Genomic DNA, 22,208 nt, shown 5'->3' on the forward strand with positions numbered 1-22,208 from the left:
AGAATTTCGATGTTTTCAAGTAGAACCCCTCCCTACACATTGAATTGCGATGGTTTAGAATTTCGATGTTTTCAAGTAGAACCCCTCCCTACACATTGAATTGCGATGGTTTAGAATTTCGATGTTTTCAAGTAGAACCCCTCCCTACACATTGAATTGCGATGGTTTAGAATTTCGATGTTTTCAAGTAGAACCCCTCCCTACACATTGAATTGCGATGGTTTAGAATTTCGATGTTTTCAAGTAGAACCCCTCCCTACACATTGAATTGCGATGGTTTAGAATTTCGATGTTTTCAAGTAGAACCCCTCCCTACACATTGAATTGCGATGGTTTAGAATTTGATGTTTTCAAGTAGAACCCCTCCCTACACATTGAATTGCGATGGTTTAGAATTTCGATGTTTTCAAGTAGAACCCCTCCCTACACATTGAATTGCGATGGTTTAGAATTTCGATGTTTTCAAGTAGAACCCCTCCCTACACATCTTCCAGTGATGTGTAACTGAAGTGTACCACCTTTACCACACTGACTTGTGACATAACTTATTGGCCATACCCGGGTATCCTTTTTGGGGCATAAACATTACTGTCTGATGGTGCAGAACACCCATCAAGATGTTATTCCAGAAACATGTGTGACATCTGTTCCAGTATTGCACACATTACATACATAGCTGTATGACAACATTGATGACATGGGTAACATTCAAGACAGTGTAGATTGTACCATATATATATATATATATATGTATATATGCCATGCACACCAGTCAACTAGCCTGTACTGATCACAATGCCATATATAGGTATAGCAGTGTTCCTCCAACACCTCCAGCAGATGTTACAGTGTCAGGACAGTGTGCATGATTACCCTCATGGAGTGCAGACATGTTATAATAGTTGTGCAAGTGTGCTTGTGCAGAACCATCTCTGGTCACTCTAAATCACATATTTTATGTCAGAGACAAGGGTTTACTGGTGATATTCTGATGTGTGTGTGCTTCTTTTACTATTGTCCATGAGGCTTTCCCTGTGTCCTACTTGCTGGAGACCTCTGCTGAGACTGCACTCATATTAAGGCAAATCAGTTTGCACAGCTTCACAGTATGCAGCCTACCCCAATTGTATATCACATCCCTCATAGATGTCCTCTGCACTGTTCATGCAAGGATGCTTATCTCACACAGAAATCTCCCTCATTGTTATGTCACCTTGTGTGACAGTCACATAATACACATTTTCACGGTGAAGTCCATCCTGTACCATATTGGTATGTGACTGGTGTTGCTGCTATAACTGTCTTCCACTGACATGCTATCATCTGCTGTACATTAGGTTGTTTCACCTGTCCTCTTTCCCTGTGTTTATTCCTGCAATTCATCTGTGTGTCCCAGTTCAATACACAGACTTCTCCTGAGTGTTTATTTTAAATGGCAGTCCATGTACCCTTACAGATCATTGTCACAACTTCTGTACAAGAATGCCTAGAATGGGATTTCACAATACTCTGCACTGTATACACTGTCCTGTACTGTGTGTAGACCATATACATATACAAATACATATTCTGTGCAATCCCGCAAGCCTACTGTGCTCTGAGGTAAACAAGTTTGCTATCTGAGTTGTTTTACACAGTTTCCTGGTTGGTAACACTGTTGCCAGCCACAAAACTGCACTTATTTACTTTTAAATGCAGTGCACGGCATGAATATGTAATTAGCGCTCCTGCTCACTGGGCATGTTTGCGTACACATATAAACTCTGTGTAGGCTTTACGGGAAGCCTATATGGAGTTTACTGAATCCCACGGCCAAACTTTTCTTAACTGTACTTCTACGTACCGTTTAGCCACTGCTGTGTAAACATCCCAGGAGTTGACAAAAGTAAGCACCATCCCACATTGATGCAGTTTGCCAGAGCAATACTAAATCGAGGCAACATACGTTGAAGTAATACTAGGGAAAATTTTCAGAATCTGTGTACTTGCAGTCACACAATGCAACGTTGTGGATTATTTAATGGGCATTTATTTTTTAATTTCGGCAAGTTTCATCATATCAGCATGTGGTGATTCAAAGTATTACCACAGACAGGAACATACTTGCACTTAATTTATTCAAAAATTGCAAAAACTTCCATGTTTTTATAAAATGTTTTCAAATATATGTTATAACTATTTTCTCTCTCTCAAATTTAAAGTATATTAAAAATTAATACTGGGTGTTATCTAGCAACATCTTCAATTAGTTTTTGTGAGATTTTTATAAACAATGCAGTTTTATTTAGCTTAATGAATAAGTTAAAATGATGGAGTATACAGAGCAGAGCACAAAGGCAACACATTAATTAATAATGGCTTCTGATAATAGTATACTGTTAAAGTGATAATAGTTCTAAACTAGGATTTAAAATGATCATTCTGTAATAATTATGCATTTGTGTTTATAAATTATCCTCTTGTCAACATATACTTGATGTTGTCGATTAAATACAATGTCGACATTAATTGAAGTCAATGTTGTTAGTCATTTTTTGTCAACTAAAAGTAATTATGTGTATAGCTCTTCTAAGTTTCACTAATACTATATAAATAAATTCAGACACAATGGTAAAACAGTGTCTTCAGTCTTTCTGGACATGTTTAAAGCATTCAATACAGTTTCCCATCCAGATTTACTGTCCAGTCTGAAAAATCTTAACATAAACTCTAATGCTGTTAACTGGTTTCAAAGTTATCTATCTAGCCACCAACAAGCTGTGAAATGGAAACAGGATCTATTCCCACTCCTTCCTGTTATACTTGGGAGTCCCTCAGGGTTCAATATTAGGTCCCCTTCTCTTCAGCATATTCATAAATGATCTTAATACTGCCTCCTCGTAAGCATCGATCATACAATACACAGATGAATTCAACCCTCATACGTACAGCATACACAATAACTCAACTTCTTATAGTCGCACAAAAAGCATTCTCTGATACTGAAACATGGCTAGCAAACTCACAACTCATTCTTAACCCTAATAAAACTAAACATATGATCTTTCATCCATCTAAACCTACTAACCTCCGAGCTAACTTTTATATCACTTCCAGTAATACTAGGATTTTCCCAGATTCCCAAACAACACTATTAGGCGCCATAATTGACAACAGACTAAAATTTGACATACACATTTCTAACACAATCAAAAAGTTTCACAAGAAAATGGGAACAACGTATAGAAACAAAACATTCTTAACAGACTCTGCAAGAATATCCATAGCTAGAACCCACCTTCTCTCCTCACTCTTATATGCATCCCCCATACTTACCAACCTCAAAAAGTCAGAACTAAGTAAATTAGAATCATGTTACAAGATTGCCAACTTTGCAACAAATTCCATACATTCAATCCATGTCTGTCAATGCCTAAAAAATCTTTCCTGGTTGGAACTACCTCATATTATGAACTATAACCAGTTAATAATAGCTCACAAAATAATGCACAATCTTGACAACTAACCTTGGCTAGACATCTTCTACAACCCTACTCTAACATTCGTACTCTTCGATCATTTAACAAAGGCTTACTCCAAGTAATCGAAGTATCCAATACAGCAGACAACTCTCTTTACTCTAACTTTATTGCCAAAAAATGGACTACCCTTCCACATAGTATTAGATCCATAAGCAATCTTAATCATTTCAAAATATCTCTCAAAAGACACTTATTTAAAATCTGACTTTGTACATGTAACACTCCAGGTTAATTAATAACTTAGCATTACTTATACAATTTGACTGTATGTACTACCTCTGTTAACATAGCCCTTCTAACAACACAACTTCTCTATAAGTAGTTACAGTCCTAGCTGCAACTCTCACCATGGAAGTATTACTAACTATGCACTACTTTGCCCAAAGTGATTTTCCCTGTTTAATTCCCTAACTAATGTTATGTTCCTCCACATACATAAATTCAACCATATATTTGACTATATTCAAGTCTTGTTCTATTTGATACTATGTATATATTTTTGTTTTTACATTTTTATCCTGTTAATGTGATAACACTCATATTATGTCAGTTTTGTTTATAATTTCTATTACTAGTTGTGATAATTTGTATGTAAGATTAGACTGGAGCTTTTCTTCCGGGCCTCCAATGAAAATGGGCAATGCCCCAGTTGGACCATCCCGGTAAACAAATGTAAATATATATATATATATATATATATATATATATATATATATATGTATGGATTCCATACATTTAGTCAAATTACATTTAGTCGAAAATTATACCTGGCATTGCACTTCACTGAAAGCTCACTTGACTGAAAGCTCACTTGGTCGAAGTTCATTTGGTCGAAAATGGAATATAGCCCCTGCCCCACTGCAGTGCAACCCTGGAGTGAGAATATTAAATAAGGGGGGTGTGGAGCCCCCCACATAATGTTAATATATTCACTATTATAAGAAGGTATATCCATTAGAAATGTATTGATATATATATATATATATATATATATATATATATATATTTAGTAAAAACTATTTGCATAATGTGGGGGGGGGGCTATGCCCCCCACACCCCCCTATTTAATATTCTCACTCTAGGGTTGCACTGCAGTGGGGCAGGGGCTATATTCCATTTTCGAACAAATGAACTTCGACCAAGTGATCTTTCAGTCAAGTGAGCTTTCAGTGAAGTGAAATGCCTGGAATCATTTTTGACTAAGTGTAATTCGACTAAATATATGGAATCCATATATATATATATATACATATACACACACATACATACACCAAACTTGGTGCATGTAAAAATCAAATGTAAAATAAAAGAATAAAGCAAATAAAGCATGTTTTGCAGGGGAGCTTAGCCTCCTGCAGCCCCCACACCCCCTGCTAATTAAATATACTAAGTTTGAGATTGCACAATGTCTGGGAAAGATCATTTTCCCAAACCCAAGAAATGTACGATCTCGCACACCTGTCAATCATCAGAGTAGTTGACCAGATTTTACTGACTAAACAGATGTCGACCATATGTGGATTCAACTAATGGTTGCACTCATGTTAATCAAGTGTGGCTTAGTTTGACATCTGTTTGACTGACACACTTTGGTCAACAGATGTGCAAAACTAACAATCCTTGGGATTGGGGAATATGCCCCATTCCCCTCAGAATTATCTAATCTCAGTGTTATGTATAATTAGCAAAAAAAGATTCTCTTCAAGTTTGCATGCTTCAAGGTTATACATTGCAAATACCAGGTTTTACATGTCAAGATTCATAATATCGACATTTGAGCTTTTCAATGTATTTAAGTACATTACTGTATAACTATATATGGTTTACTATCAAAATAATGAAACACACCTTACGGTCATTCATAAGGTCAAGAGTAACATTGCAAAAAGGTAAAAATGTGATCCAAAAATCTATCAACTCCAAAACTTTGGCATGTAGCTTGCATTTGCAGTTTTGAGCATCTCTTATTTCAATTGGATCACACTACAGTGGGGATCGGGGAAATTACCCTTTTCCTTACCATAGTGTGATCTCAGAGTTAGAATATATTATTAGCAGGGGCTGTGGGGGGTGCATGGGGGCTTCTCCATCTGCAAAACAGAATAGTTGTGAATGCCTTTTCAACAGTGCTTTTGTTGGATGGTGATCGCTACAGAAAAAGATGAATGTTGATTCTTGCTTTTCAAACAAATCAACATTCTGAACAGTCAGCTTGACAGTTTCTTCTGTCCCAGTTCAGGAATGTGAACATTCGTGATTAGGGCTTTCATTATTTTGATAGTGAATATCTATCCATATATATATATATATATATATATATATATATATATATATACACACACACACGCACACACACACACACACACACACAGAAAAAGAAAGAGAGAGAGAGACACACACTCATATACACATTTACTGTCTGACAGTTCCAAAACAGATTCCTTGATTGGTCGACTAATACAAAGCATGAATTTACCACCCCTTTATCATCTTTATTTCAGGGCCAATCGCTTAGCCTGTAAACACAATAAGCATTAAAATAGTGCTGTGAAGAATGGCTTGACAGCGACATATCTTAGTACCCTATGAATTTCCACTACTACTGTCACCTGAACAGCTACTGAGTGCATTATCCTGGCTGCATACGCCAGGAGTGTTACAGTGATAACGGTTTGTGCCAGAGTTAGTCAAACTACTGTTTAGTGACCAACTACCTACCATACTTTCTAATAACAGAACCCAGAAAAATAAGAGATTGGATAATGTGTCAAGCAGCAGTACATGTCCCATTTTCTGAGTCTAGCAATGGAATTGCATCTTGAAATGTGAAAATGAAAACCTAATTGCAGAAAACAGTGAAAAAAATTGCAGTCTGCAATTGTGGCGCTGCTTGATCTCAAAATATTCACCTTCATTTCTTCTTGTTCAGAGATGGATCATGGTCAGATATGGCCGTATGCAAGTTGATGGAGTGGGGAGCCTTTCCTCACCCTTAGTACTGCCCCATTACATTACTATCACTCCCTAGTTACTATAAAACACTGTTCTAACTTATCACTGTTAATGCTATTTTCTTACTTACTTTTACAATGACCACAGAAATTTAGATTTACTTTAAAACTTTTATTTTAAGTTTTACAACAAAAACATTGACTGCCATTTGCTAAACAAAACAAACATTTAAATAGTGAAAACAGCAACACTAAACTTCTCTTCTCCTTACACCCACATTTGTTGAATGGTGTGGATGGCGCAGTGGTGGCATTGTCACGTCACAGCAAGAGGTTCTCCCGTTCGATTCTCGGCTGGGGTGCCTTCTGTGTGGAGTCTGCATGTCCTCCCTGCATTCGTGTGGGTTTCCTCTGGGTGCTCCAGTTTCCTCCCACGTTACAAAGATATGCATCTGGAGCATTTCTCCCTGGGCCTCCGCTGAAAATTGGCTTGTTCCAAGTCTGACTTTCCCAGTTAAGAAATATAAAATAAATAAAATAAATTTATCTGGCAACCCATAACATTACAAGATACATGCTGGGATTCATAGTCAAATACCATATTGTGAAGGACTAATTAGTGGCTATGTGAAATGTCCAGGAATTAAAAAGACACGTTTAATGCAATTTCGAACAACCTACAACAGCCAAATAGACACAAGTCCCTTTTCAGGAGCACTATGTGGTGAAACAGCTAGAGTCCCACATAAGATAAATGAAGGCTGAGGGAGTCGAACCTTGGATTACAGGAAGCAGCTCCTTAAAAGCTCACAGCCATACTCATCTGTCCTAAGTGCCAGATAACCTGTTGTAGCCCAAACACAGTGCATTTTGCACATATGTGTCTGTAAAAAAAAAATCAAAATGTAGTCAAAGTTAAAGTACTAGCATTAAACTCATAGACTTCAAGTTGTCCAGTTTAGTCATGGCCAGATAACAAACACATTGTCATCAGTCAACAAAACAAGGAAACCAAGGATCACTGCCAAAGAACATGACTCATATTATGATGCTGTGGTTTATTACAAACAATTCTTTCATTTGCATCATAAATACTCTGTGATGCAGGAACCAAGTATTACGTATAAACACACACAATCATAAATTACAGTCCCTTATATGGCTGTGTGCACAGCAGATATTTGTTTGAGATCAAATTAATGAGGAAATACATAAGCAATGACCTAGATCTATATTTCAGCTTGCTGCTCTGAGAGCCATACAGTGTAACACATTGTATCCCCATGCACTCCCAGAACTGGGAACAGATTTTAAATGTTGGACTTGAGAGTTACCCAGAAATGTATCTCATCTTGGTAATGTGAGAACCATGCAGTGCTTCCTATTGCAGCTCTCCTCTGCCCCCTCAACATCTTAGCTCATGAATCAGAAACAAAAGCACATAACTGACAACAGATTTTAAATATTTCTCTTATATGCTTAGAAAGTTGCTAGAATAACAATGTTTGCATTAGTAAGCATTTTGCAAAATCACAGAAGTGAAAGGAAAATATTGCATCTGATTTGAAAATCAAAGCAAAGACCTCCAGCATAACATGCTCACATTTCAGCTAGGATTCCAAAATGTGTCTGGAGGTCTTGGGTTAGACACCTAAAAGAGAGCTAATATTTTATTTTTGCTGTTGTGACTGTTGGAATTCCTAAGCAGATTTTTTTCCATGCATATTTGTATCAGTGTTGGTAACTTGATCAAGCATTTTCTGAAGGATATAAAGTTTGAAACTCATATGCTTGTCATTATTTATTGACTTTAATTTCCAAAGAAAAAACACACATTTTACACAAGCAGAGCAATATACGTATCAGTGTTTTTTTACTTAGGAATTATGAAAAAAGCCTAACATTTTTTGAGGGAGACAATGGTCTCAAAATGGACCAATTTTAAATATGTAAGTATTTATTTGTCCTTATTTTGGGGAAAGTTTGATTGGATAAAGCCCATTTTCAGCAAAAGCCCAGGGTGAAAAACTCCAGCAGGTGCATAAAAATGCACCATGCGACACTGAGAGTGAAACACATATGAAAGTCAGACTTTTTATATCTCTGTGTAAGAGTTCTTCGCAAAACTATCAGAGAATTACAAAATAATACACGGGTACAGTATGAATACATGCCCTTTTACCCATTTCATTGTGGTTTAGTGCTGAATATGGGAGTTTTTACCTACTAAAGTTTGCAGTCAAAAATATTGCTCTGTCTGGTGAAATATAAATTATTTTTTACTTATTATATAATGCCATCTCAGCTCAGTAAAGATATATGCTGGATATGATCTGTAGTTCTAACCTTGAGAAGCCAATTACTCACCCGTAACAGAAACTAAGCAAATGCAGCATACCAAACTAAAATGCATATGAAGCCCCACATTACTTAATTTTAGAGAAAAACGCCATATGCCATTGCCACTGTGAGATGTTCTAACATTTTCAAGGAATTACTATAGGGTACACAAGTACAAAAATCTATGTGTGCCATTCCCCCATTAGGGGTTTCATTGTAGCTCAATGCTGTCCTTTCAGCAACTGTCCCTCAACACCTTAAGCACTGTTCATTCCAAGTTTGCAATCACAAACATTTTACTATAACTTCTACTTGGGGTAGGGAATGCAACATACATTCATAATAGATCTCATCTTAGTTTCTGTTGCATCATATGTAAATGTCCTATGGATTTCATCAGACAGACAGACACGACTTTTAATGAAACCCAAGTATAAGAAAATATGTCAGAATATATGCCAGAAGCTGATATAACTATACTTTTTTGCACTTGATATGTTTCAGTGATTGTTAACAAAACTGTACTGCTACTGCATTTATTTATTTGCTTCATTGTTTATTGCTGGCCTCTGTCTGCATTTTGTTAACAAAACTGTACTACATTTATTTATTTGTTTCATTGTTTATTGCTGGCCTGTCTTTATTTTTCTCAGCCTCCCAAGTGGTGTTGTACACTTAAACTTGGTGATGTTGGAATTGCCCAGCCCTGTTGTAAATTTGATTTTTGACACTCCTCTCATTATCATCTCATTTGCTCACTCTACTGAGTACAGAGAAAGCATTTGGAAAGGCCAACCCCCTTAGTTTCTTAATCTTGAACTATCTTCTGTTTCCTCCCTCTCCACTTAAAAAAATTACACTTTATTCAGCTGCTTTCACTGTAATTGTCTTCTTACTACTTTATTACCTTACATTGCTTTGCTGTGTCCTCTTAGTGTTCAAGTACTTTTATTCTGCTGCATTTATTACTGCTTGTTAGTAGCCTGATTACATTTATCTGTTATTCTAAGCATATTAGTTTTGGTTTTAGGACCTGGACTTCAGGCCAGTTACTTTACATTTAAGATTTTTTTTGTGGTCTACACTCTTGTGGACAAACCCTTATCGAAACCCTTTCTCTATAAGTCTGCCCAAGTATTTGGAACACTATGTCTGGACAATTCCCATCAGTTTCTCCTGCCAGCCTGGTCAACATGGGCATACTGAGACAGTGTAGCAACTGCCTCATGTTTACTGACAGCCCTCTTCTCCTAGCACATAATTCTTTTACTTGCAAGAAATGCGTCTACATCAGTAACCTGGAATCCATGTTCTCTTGCACCAGAGTCAGTACTCTGGACAAAGAAGAGATTGCACAAACACCACACCACTTGCATCACATAGCCAAGCACAACACACACACACCTATGCTTTAGGCCCTCAATAAAAAACTCACCTAAACAGCATAGACCTCCAAATCTCACTCACAAGCATTCCACACACACCACCAAACACATCACACACAGCAGACAACACACAGGTGTCTCACAAACAGCCGATAAGGCATAACAATAAACCAACACAGCCCACAAGGCATAACAATAAACTAAACATACTAGTCATTGGTGACTCAATTGTGAGACACACCATTTTCCCCCTCAGCAGGCTTGACAAGAAGGCCATGGTCGGTGGTCTGTATGGTGCCAGAATCCACCGCATCACACATGCACTTAAGTCTCTCCACAAGTACAAGTATGACTCTGTCATTGTCCATGTTGATGTGAATGACTTGAGACATACCTCCCTGGACTATATGAAGAGAGACCTAATTGAGGTCTCAGAGTATGTGTCCCAAGCAGGTATGACCCTAGCCCTAAGCAGCATCCTACCTTCACCAAGAATGATACCACAATACAAACAAAAATAATTGAATTCAATGATTGGTTTAGGTTCTGGTGTCATTCCAAGGGGATCCAGTATCTTTTTGTCTGGAATGACATGGTTGACAGCCCTCGATGCTTTGCCAGAGATGGCCTCCATCTGTCACCCCTAGTTTTCCAGATACTGGCAAAGGCTCTTGTGCCTCTCCAGTTGTGCATTATTTAGGCAATGTCCCAAAGACAAATCTTCCAACATAAAAGATCTGTCAAAAAGAAAATTGAAGGTCATGCTGCTTAACTCTAGAAGCCTTAACATGAAAATGCACTCACTGGAGGTTCTCCTCGCACTGGAAGATGCCGACATCTATGCGGTCATGGAAACTTGGATCAGGGCTGCAGAGAGCACCCCTGCTTTACCATGCTATACATCACTCCACACATTCTGGCTCCAAAATGAGGTTGGGAAGACTAAGGGTGGTGGAGTCTCTATCTTCATTAAGGACAGGCACACTTCCAGACTGGTTTGCCAGTATGATGCACTGGAACTATTCCAGGTGCAACTGACAGTTGACAAGATATCCATCCAAGTTATAGCCAGCTATGAGTTCCCCTTCCATGACTAAGGACACCCATTCCTCCTATCTTGATCTACGTGACTATATCTAGGTACCCCTAACACCCTGATCCTTGGTGACTTCAACTACCCCATCATAGACTGGATAAACTATTCCTGCATATTCTTGCACTAATGCACTCACTCAATGGTTCCTTGACTTCATAAATTCTAATGCACTGGACTAGCTCATCTCATCCCCTACAAGGGGAAATAACATTCTGCACTCAGTTCTCACCAAGATGGGTGACCACTGCACCACTCCCATAGTATGTTCTTCCTGGGTGAGATCAGATCATTGGTCTGTCTTATTTGAAGTTTTTAACCCAACCAACACCCCCAGCCATAATCAGGCTAACAAATTTCTCAAAAGCGGACTACAACTTCCTAAGGGAAGATATCACTAGCTTCACACCACTGCCCCCCTCAGAGGATGCAGACAACTATGCTGAATGGTACGCCATTTTAGTATACAAGCACCAGTACAACTGCATGGACTCAGCCATACCCAACAGAACTAAAACCTGTTCCTCAAGGAAACACAAACCTATCTAGTGGACATCCTCTATCAACAGGCCTTACAAAAGAAAGAAACTGTTGTCCTATGGTAAAAAAAGAACAAATTCTAAATTGGAAAAACTCCCTCCTTAGCCTCAACAAGCAGATTAGATCACTAGTGAAAACCTCCAAAGCTAATTATTAATCAAAACTAGCCTCTGAAACAAAGGGAAATCACAAAACCTTCTTCAGTTACATCAGAACCTGCATGGCAAAGCCCAGGTTTGTTCTGAATTAGTACTTAAGCATATCACTTACACTGATCCTGTTGACTTAGCCAACCTGCTAGCAGATAGGTTCAGTGCAAACTTCATCCCCACCTCCCCCCAAAATGCCATTTCAACATGTCCCACACCTCACATCTCTGTAGATCAAGTGTTAAAAGCCCTATCCAAGGCAAAGAACACAGCTTCTATGGGACCTAATAGTATCCCAGGCTGTATTCTGCACCATCTCCAGCAAGAACTAGCTTTGTCATTGAGCACTCTATTCAACCACAGCCCAAGTCCTGGCTTAATTCCAGTAGAGTGGAGAACTGCCATTGTCATCCCTTTGCATGAAGGTGGTGCCACTACTGACCCTGGAAACTATCGCCCCATTAGCTTGACAAGTCTGATCTGTACAGCCATGAAGTGTATTATTATGGCTCTCCTAAACAAGGACATAGGCAATCTCCAAGCACTTGACCTCACCCAGTTCAGATTTGTCAAGGGCAGATCATGCTTGCTGAATCTGGTTGACCTCTGAGACTGTCACCAAGGCTCTGCATGAGGGAAAGTCAATACATACAGCTTACCTTGACTTGGCCAACGTCTTTGACATAATCCTCCACTGAAGCACCATCAAAATGCTAACACAACTTGGCACAAATCCCTATCTCATCAGGTGGGTGGCCAACTGGCTGACTGACAGGACCCACAAGGTCAAATTAGGTGCCTCCACCACTGATAGCAGACATGTCACTAGTGGTGTCCCCCAGTGATCTTTCCTGGGACACCTACTGTTTGGCATTTACTTCTCAGAGGTCTAGACATTGACCAAATGCCTGTGGCTGACCACGTTTGTGGAAGACTAAGTTGGGTATTGTCATTGACTCCCGAAATGATGTTAACATACTGCAAGAGGGTCTCACAGCAACAAATGACTGGTGCCAAAGTCATGGCCTCAAGTTAAATGCAAAAAAAATGTATTATACCATTCAGCAATAACATGGCCTCTACTGATTACCACATCAACGACAACCCCCTAAGTACACAACCTGTGGTGACAGACATGGGTACTCAGGTTGACAACAATCTCACACTGAACAAAATGAGAAGGCAGCAAGAACTCCAAACCAATCTACATTATACCATAAAGACAAAGAGGAAATGTTACTTAAGTAAAGTGCTTTTCATCCCATTAGTAGCAGGACTTCTTCAGACAACCACTCTACAAAAAACGCTTGTTTAAAACAGGTAGTGTAAAACAGCATAACCTTCCAACCACCAATCAACAGCCTAGCACAGTAATTAATCAATCAACATTCTTTTAAAACAGTATATATTCAAGCAGGTGTTAATTTACCATAAAATACCCAGCAATACATTATACAATACTGCCAAAGCCTCCTCCCTCCCAGTCAGGGGCGATGATTGGTGGAGGGGAAGGAGATGGTAGGGCTGTGAGCTTTTACCAAACTGACAAAGGAATGAGTGGTGGTTACATTCACGGTGCTCAAAACGGAAATATGCAGAGACATAATCCAAAAGGAAAATGTGGACTACTACCTTCATTTTCTAATTCAAATGTTTCAGGGAATTTACAAAGGGATTCTGTGTCAGCTAACAATAAAGGAAATTTTCAGAAGCAAGCCTCAGGTTACAACCCAAGGCAGGGATTACCACGAGTTTCTTACAAAACAATGAACAAGCAGTACCAGTGACGGAGGTAACAGAATCATTTATGAACGGTTGTAAAATTATTCACAACTCGCAAGGTGGCTTTAAAATTTTTAACTTTTCCAGTCTAAATGTAGACAGTTGGTTAGCCGATCTGTTGGCCAAGGGTCAAATTGTTTGTACCACCTAAAAAGCTGATATTGCTGACATTGTTACTGACCTCAAACTGTTTACAAGGAAGTTAAACTTACAGTTTTTGTTGGGAGGGAGAGATCAGGCTGATAATGCATTGCATGTGTCTAGTACTTAGTGCCCACCACCCCACCCCACATTAGCTTTATTTGAACATATATGCGAGTTCGATTTTTACACTCATGTTAGTACACATATAAACAAACTCAACGCTATAATATAACACAGGAAGAGAAACAAGCCCTCACTTTATTACAATAAGCATCAGTTAGAGTGATGCAACCTGACAAAGGTGGAGGCTTGGTAATTATGGATACTGATGATTACAGATTGAGAATGGAGATAGTTCTTGATAGTGAGGTTTATGCAGAAGTATCCATCAATGAACTTAATGGTGCTTATGGGAGGTCACGGTCATCTTTGGATGAAATGTTTGAGGCAAGAATTGATGCTGTTAGTTTCAACTTCCTAAGTATACCAGCTCCCATGATACCCATTTTAGTCGGTACACCGAAGATACATAAGAGTGTTGCTGACCCACTTATGAGACCCTTGGTAGACACAAGAAATAGTATAACTTATGCATGTGCCAAATGTTTTGATTTTACTTTGAAAAAGTGGTAAAACAGCAATAGATCTGTAAAGATTCATGGTCCTTTCTAGCTAATATTAAAAAACTTAAATTTCATGATAATTTTAACTTTTTGACGATTGATGTAAAGGACCTGTATTCACAGATTCCACACATGGAGGGCATAGAGTGGGTCAGCCTCTTACTGCATGGGTAATTTGCTTGTTGGAAGAGTTGTTGGATATTATTTTGTCTATAATGTCTAATAATGTTCTAATAATAAGTTTTATTTACAAAAAGTTGGTGTGGCAATGGGCTCCCCCTGTGGAGCCAGCTTTTCAAATCTAGTAATGGCATACTGGGAAAAGAATATGTTAATAGGATTCCACTTATTGCAAGTCAAATTAGATTCTATACACGGTTCTTGGACAACATCTTTTTGTCAATAGATGGGAATGAAGAGGATGCTTGTAAATTGGTGTCATATTATTATAATACAATCAGTTTTTTAAAAATTTATGCATACCTTTAGTACAGATAGTATAGCTTATCTTGATGTCGATTTAAGGAAGGTTTCATCAATAATTGTTACACAGCCAGAATGTTTAGAAAGGAAACCTATTCAAATGCCTTTCTTCACTTCAGCAGTTGTCACCCCTTATCCCAGAAACGATCTGTGGTTAAGGGTCAACTGGTGAGGGCAGCCCAAATGGTTTCGCAGGATATGGAATTTCTTCTGGAATGTGACAAACTAGGGGAAATGTTCTTTAAAAGAGGGTGCCCTGAATCACTCGAGAATGATCTAATGAATGAGCTTAAAGAGAAGAGATCAAGGGGGTTTTATCAACCTATTTTGGCAACAGAACACAGTTATGAAGGACAAGGTATTAATAAAGAAAAAAATCTAGTGAATGGACCTAGTTTTATTACTGCATTCAGTATGGATGCCTATTATATAATGGACATAATTAAAAAGAACTGGGACTTACTCAAGTCTGACCTACCCTAGTTTGTAAATGTTATAACCCACCTAGGGTGGTGTTTAAACGAGGGACGAATTTGAAAAATTTATTGCAAGCCACCAAAGGGGAAATGGGCAACTTTGATAACAGGAAGGGTATGTTTAAATGTTCTATGTATTGTTATTGTCCTTACATGGATATTGGTCAGAGTTTTTCCCATCAATGGAGTGAATTTTAAGTATAAGTACAGATTCAATTGCAATTCGAAGGGAGTGGTTTATGTGGCCCAATGTCAAGCATGCCCAGCTTTTTATATTGGCAAAACCAATAGGAAATTTAAAGAGAGGGTATATGAACACCTTTATAACATCCGCAAATATAAAGAAAATGCATTGGCTAGGCACATTGGTGTATACCCAAACCACTAATTTAAATTCAGAGCAATTGATTGTATTTTGCCTGACATAAAACTCTTGGCTAGGCTTGTAAGGGCCCCTGGGCCATTAGCCTAGTAACCTCCTATGATCCTATACTAAAATGCCTGTGAAGCTGAACAGCTGGAGCCTATGTTTAAAAGTTCATAAGTCAGTCTTCTTTTTGAGTTCTTATAAAAATGTTTAAGGATATGTGAAATGTACCCAAGAATGCTTTAATCTTTGTGAGTTTCAATGCAGCGCAGTACTAAATTTGACTGCAACACAACATCCTTTGAAGACAAGAGTTTTTGTCATGCCAAGTTTGCAATCACAAAAACGTTACATCATCTGGTGAAATATAAGTATTTTTTACATTCAAAGTAATGACAGCTCATTAAAGATATATTCTGCACTATGTACTGCCTCCTGCAGCCTTAACAAAAGATATATAATTAACACCAGTGGAAAAGACCATGCCAGACTGTGATAGTGCAAAGACTGTGTATGCCTGAGCCTAACTGATGGTATATTAAATTCCTAAGCCAAAAGTTAGCTATTGATAAAACTTTATGGGAATCATCCATGAATTCTTAGTTGCACAGTGTAATCACAAATTCCATTCTGCCTTTAGGGATTTCAGCACAGCTCAATATTGATATTTTCCATACACATTGTCCCTTTCACCACAGGAAGTTTGGGACATGGCATAATTGCAGAAAATAAATGCTGTCTGTTATGGTGAAATACATATTATTATTACTTCTGATACCATGACAACAAAGTAGAGATATATTCTGTACATGTTCTGCAATGTCAAGTACAAAATGGAGGTAAAAGTCACTGTTGCAAAATGCAACAAACACACTAATTGGCAACATTTATGAAACATACTGAACACAAAATGTAACGCTAAACACAGAAACAGGCTAGACTGATAAGTGCAGTAACAACATTCACTAAAATCATCTTTTCAGATGTCAATGTTATATGCATACATGTTTATTAACAATCTGCTTTGTGTGAGCCATGACAGAATGCAGAAGTGCTGAAGCAATGTAGTGGATTCTTCCTCAGTGGGTTCTAGGCACATGTTGCTGAAATGAAGGGCAATAAAATGCAAGCTGAATGTTCATATATGGTAAATATGTCACTGGCTGGAGGGCACTCTAGCTTTAAATCTAAAGTTGGTCACACCACTTTCAGTAAGGCATGCCTAGAAGCACCAGCTTTTAATTGCACACAATGACTGCATATGGAACTCCCTACAACTGCTATCTACTGTCACCCAGGCATACGTGCCAGTGATCCCTTCTTTTTTCCTCCACTTTTTACCTCCTTATACTATCCAGTATACTTTTTTGTTTTACTAAACATTGACTTGTCAGCTTTTTCCTATATCCCCTTTAACGCATCATCCTAAATGGCCAAAGATTTACTGTAGTGACCATCTAAGAAAGCCAGAGGCCAGAAAGCTACTAGAATTTATAGGGTTATAAATGCTCTGAGGTGAGTGTTAGAGATTTTTTCCACAGCCTTTGGTTCAGTGACAAAAATCACGACTTAGGAAAGTAACTATTTTTTTTTTCTAAGGAAGAAGTAAGTTTTGTGCAAGGTTTAATGTTTAAGAATGGAGACAGAGTAGTTACCAATAATCGAGTAATAGTTAACCACAAACTGAGAAGAAAATCCTAATAAGACACAAATCATAAGTAGAATGACTGCCTTCCTCCCTGAGCTTCTGTTGTTAAATTGGGATGGAAGTGAAAGGACAAATGGCCATAATCACCTATTACAAGTTGTTGCTGTCATCCATCTTCACAGCATGCTGCCTCAGCCCTAACCACAAAATGCAGACATGTTCTGTATACCCCTTTAAAGTCAAACTAGGATGAAAGTGAAAAAACACAGTTTACAAAAATGTATTTCAACTTATTGCTGTCTGTGTACATATGCAGCTTGCCTCCTTTTCTTAGACCTGTTTGACAGACACCTGCATAAACAACTGATTACAATTGTGAAAAAAGTGGAAAAAATAGCACTCACAATAATTTATTCCAATTTACTGGTCCTACACAGAACACTGGTCCTAGACAAGCTACGGTGGCCCTCTGTATATACCTCTAATGCATGATGTTTGAGAAAAGTTAAAGAAACAAAGACCATCGTGTCCTCAGCCAACACACATGCTGGAGAGATCTTGTGTGCACACCTCTGAAGTTTGACTGTGAGGAATGTTAATGAAATAATGACCAGAGTGCCCCTGTCCCCCACCATAAACTATAGTGATCTCTGTGACCACCTCTGAATGGGGTTACCTTTAGACTGAAGTGTGGCCTATAGCAGAAGACCTTACTAAGTCACTTACACAGCCAAGAATGATGGATTCCAGTATCTACGTGATCTGGAATGTGGTCTATGCCTTATTTTTTTCATTACCTAGGAGATTTATTTAAATATACCCCAATATTATTTTTCACAGTCAGTCAGACACACACACTTGTGCACTGCCCCTGACAAACCACATTATGATAAGGTAGACACCTTTACAGAACATCACTCTACATACAGTACAGTTTTGGGTGTTGGAGGAATGCTAAGCACCAAAATAAAACCCATACAAAGACAGGAAGGACATGCAGACTCAACCCAGATGGAGCCACAGCAAAGAACTTAGGGAGATAAACACTGTGAGGTGGCAACATTACTCACCATGCCAGTGGACCAGCTCCAAAACACACAGACGCATAAGCCATAGCAACAGCTGCTTTTATACTGCATTTGAATTCAGATAGAAAATACAAGTGAGACAATGAACATTTTAGGAAACATACTTCAGAAATTTGCTCCCAAAGTGATTCAAAATACCTTTCATGTACTACTCATACCTGGATTTCCTGAAAGAGACCCTAATTTCCTGACTATGAGGAAAATTTCCTGACAGGTGGCAACCCTGTGTGGATGGTATACTGTGGTGATAAAGAGAGAGAGACTTGGTGATGCAATCAACTGGTATAACAGCACACTACAGGAAATCCTTTAGCTATAGAAAATAGTCTCTATTGTACAACTAAATTATCAGAAATTATTGTTACAGAAAAGATTAGAGATAGCAATGGGACTCCATCTTAAAATATGAAACAAAATGAAGTACAACATACCATATAACTCCAATGAAACAATACACTCCCATTTTAAACTTCCTAAAACTACTTACTCTTTATATGTATGGTTTACTGGTTTAATTAACTCCTTCATTGCACTAAATTGCATTAAATGTTTCTTAAAAGATCGTGAAGCATATGTTTTATAATGTTTGTTATTGTAATGTACTCAATTATGCCTATTCTACAGTGCATAATGTTGAATGAAGAGTTTGCTTTTTGTAAAGGGCTCTTTAATGATGATTTTACACTATGTAATTGATTAATTGATTTTAATTGTGTGCAGTATTTAAATGAATGCTTGATGTAACATTCCTTTTGGTTCTGAAAAAGTTTTTTACGAAAGCGTTGAATAAAGTGGAAGTTACGCTAGTCTGTGGTTTCGTATTTTCCAGCCTTGAGCAGTTTTTTTGATCCTTCATTGCATTCAGCTTTCCGTTTTTCTTTTCCATATTTAGGTATTAAATATATGATCATGTATATGTCTGTATGTATGTATGCATGCAAACTCAGATTCTGAACGACCTAACATTTTTGATAAATGCAAAAATGCTCTTAGAATTCTTTACTTATTAGAAAAAAATCCATTTGTCATTTTTGAAAATAAGTTTAATGTTTCTGAAAATAAACATTTTCTGTTCATTATGTCTAAGGGAATCATAGAAGAAAGTCATAAGAATATTTCTGTACAGGCAGAGAAAAGTGCATGTTATTGCATCTAATGTAAAAGTGATCTGACATTACTGATTTGTATTTTGCAGGTCTGGAAGCGCAAAGGTGTGAAAAAGCATTTAAATTACACTAAAAGGAAGAAGATTTGCATAAATGACGTATCGCGAGACAACTTAGCATTATGCATCTAATCAGCCGGGTTATTCTGATGCTCTTTGTACAAATGCTGATAGATAAATAAATGCGTTATTTTCAAACTTTAATGCCTGTACTACTTTTAAAACTAATTATGCAACAGTACATAGAAACAACAGCTGATAACATTTAAAGTGAAATGCACAACAGTTGGAAATTCTACAATTGTTGGAAATTACACACTACAGTTAGGATGAATCTGAATAATTAACAAATGTCTAAGAATACAATGATTCTCTCCTAGGTTGAGAGTCATTAACGGTGCACATATATTTCCAAAAAGGGTGAAATTTGTGTCTCTCCCGTTATTTTTGTTTCCTTGCAAACTTCACTGAGAAATCTTTTGGTGCTAAGTAGTACAGTTTGGGGATGTACCTATACTTCTTAAGAAATTTTTATTTGTGTGGCCAGTGTCCTCTTAGTGACACATTTCTTAATGCTGCCGCTGCTTTGGAGTCTCATTCGTCTTTTGAATCTTCCTTTACCTTTGACTTGACGATGCCAAATGCCACCTGTGTAGAAACTTAAGATGACTTTCTCTTTGGTGAAAATAAAAGAGATATTCACTGACAATTTCAGATGAGAGTTAAAAAAATGTAATGTGCCCGTTTTCTTCCCCTTGTGTTTTGCAGGTTATAACGTTAGGCCATGCAGGGCTGGTACAAGTTAACCAGTCTAAATTACTTCATGACAATTTGCATACATTTATTTTGGATTCTTTGTATTATAGGAGGAGTGTATTTATTTATTATAATATATGTGTATTTATTATAATATATGTGTATTTATTTATTATAATATATGTGTATTTATTCTGCGGTTTATAATTCAGATGTGAGGCAAGTAGACTTTTTTGGTAACCCCTTTCTGAAATCTACTGTGTGTAGGTCACTTTTTTCCTCATTTTGGATTTTACTAACAACTCTTGCCTAGTCAGGTTTTCAAGAATCATCTTCTATTTAAGCATAGGTAGGTTATTTTTGCATGGCAAATCACAGAAGAGGGTGAAATCCATATGCTACTAAAAATGAAAATAATGTTTAATTCATATATTCTCTGGCTAGCATTTCCTTCATTTGACCTGAAGTAATATATTGAAAAACACAGAAGATGAAGAAGAAGGAAGCAAAATTGCAGTGAGAACTAAACAGTTTGCATTGCTTCAACAATAGGTATGGCAGTTAGGATAGTTAGTTAGACATGACAGTTCCATACTGCAGAGGTATTATTCTGGAGCTTACAACCTTGAAAATTGAATTTCTTAAGTAGAGTAAAGCATATGCAAGCAATAAGACACAAATATATGAATGTGTGTGTGTGGTAAAATATGTGCGATAAAGTTGAGTCACAGTGAAGGCTTTTAACTCTGAATGCCATTTGACCGGTAAAAGAAGTTGTCAAAAGCATATTTGGCGATTTTTGAAGTTTGCACTTTTCCTCTGATGTGAGACCTCAGAGTTGATATATATGTTGGGGTAACAGGGAGCTTGCTCTCTTTTGGGAAACATTTTTTTTTTTTGTGAAATTTGCTGAAAGTTGTTTTCGGCAATTTCCTTTATGTTATCATCCCCTTTGGAAAAAAATCAGTTCCCACGAACTATCACATTGATGGGAGCCCACTGAACCCTGAAGGGGCCATAAGAGATCTGGGCTTCCATTGCCACTGTGGTCAGAAAGTCCTTCTATGTGGCACATCTTATAACCAAAGGTTTCACATCCAGGAAGAAAGAGGTCTCATCCCTCATTCAATATAACACCCCGTTTGGCATGTACCTGACCAGACACCTACAACAGCTGGAGAGGCCTCACAAAAAGAATCCTAGGCCTTAAACATGTCCTACATGGACAGACTCAAGAAACTTCAGCTGTTCTCAGTCTCTTATCGTCTACTTAGAGGTGATCTCTGCTTGACTTACAAAGCCATGTCCATTCCAGCCCTACTTGAAATGCTACATCTAAAGAAATCCCAATCCCCCCGCGCCACACTCCCCAGAGGTCACAATCTCATTACCACAATTAACAGAACATGCTGGAGGGACAGGTTCATCTCCCAAAGACTGCCCATATTCTGGATTAAGCTTCCCATTCATGTCAAGCACAGCACCTCACTGGCCCTCTTCAAGAGAAATCTTGACGAGTGGATGGGTAACAGAATGTTCACTCCAGGGATCATTCCAGTTGCACTACTGGATATGGGCACTGTGAACTAACATCAGGTGGCACAGTGCCTGGGCAATTTTTTGGGGGGCTAGGCTTGTAAAGGCTCCAGGGCCATTAGCCTAGTACAAAGCTATGACCCTATAAAGGACGTCTTTGC

The 22,208-nt window shown here is 37.9% G+C and overlaps 1 protein-coding gene across 1 annotated transcript in view; it reads left to right on the forward strand.

Moving 5' to 3' along the window:
• LOC122798037 (lipocalin-like) overlaps window positions 1-19,959 on the forward strand; it is a 177,399-nt gene extending 157,440 nt beyond the window's left edge. The window contains exon 7 of the mRNA XM_044066658.1: window positions 19,786-19,959. The gene's annotated coding sequence lies outside the window, so the exon portion shown is untranslated. The remainder of the gene's footprint in view (window positions 1-19,785) is intronic.
• Window positions 19,960-22,208: the final 2,249 nt, after the last annotated feature.

The sequence above is a fragment of the Protopterus annectens genome, chromosome 3.part1 (assembly GCF_019279795.1).
Source record: "Protopterus annectens isolate FY-2018-M chromosome 3.part1, PAN1.0, whole genome shotgun sequence".
Taxonomy (NCBI): domain Eukaryota; kingdom Metazoa; phylum Chordata; order Ceratodontiformes; family Protopteridae; genus Protopterus; species Protopterus annectens.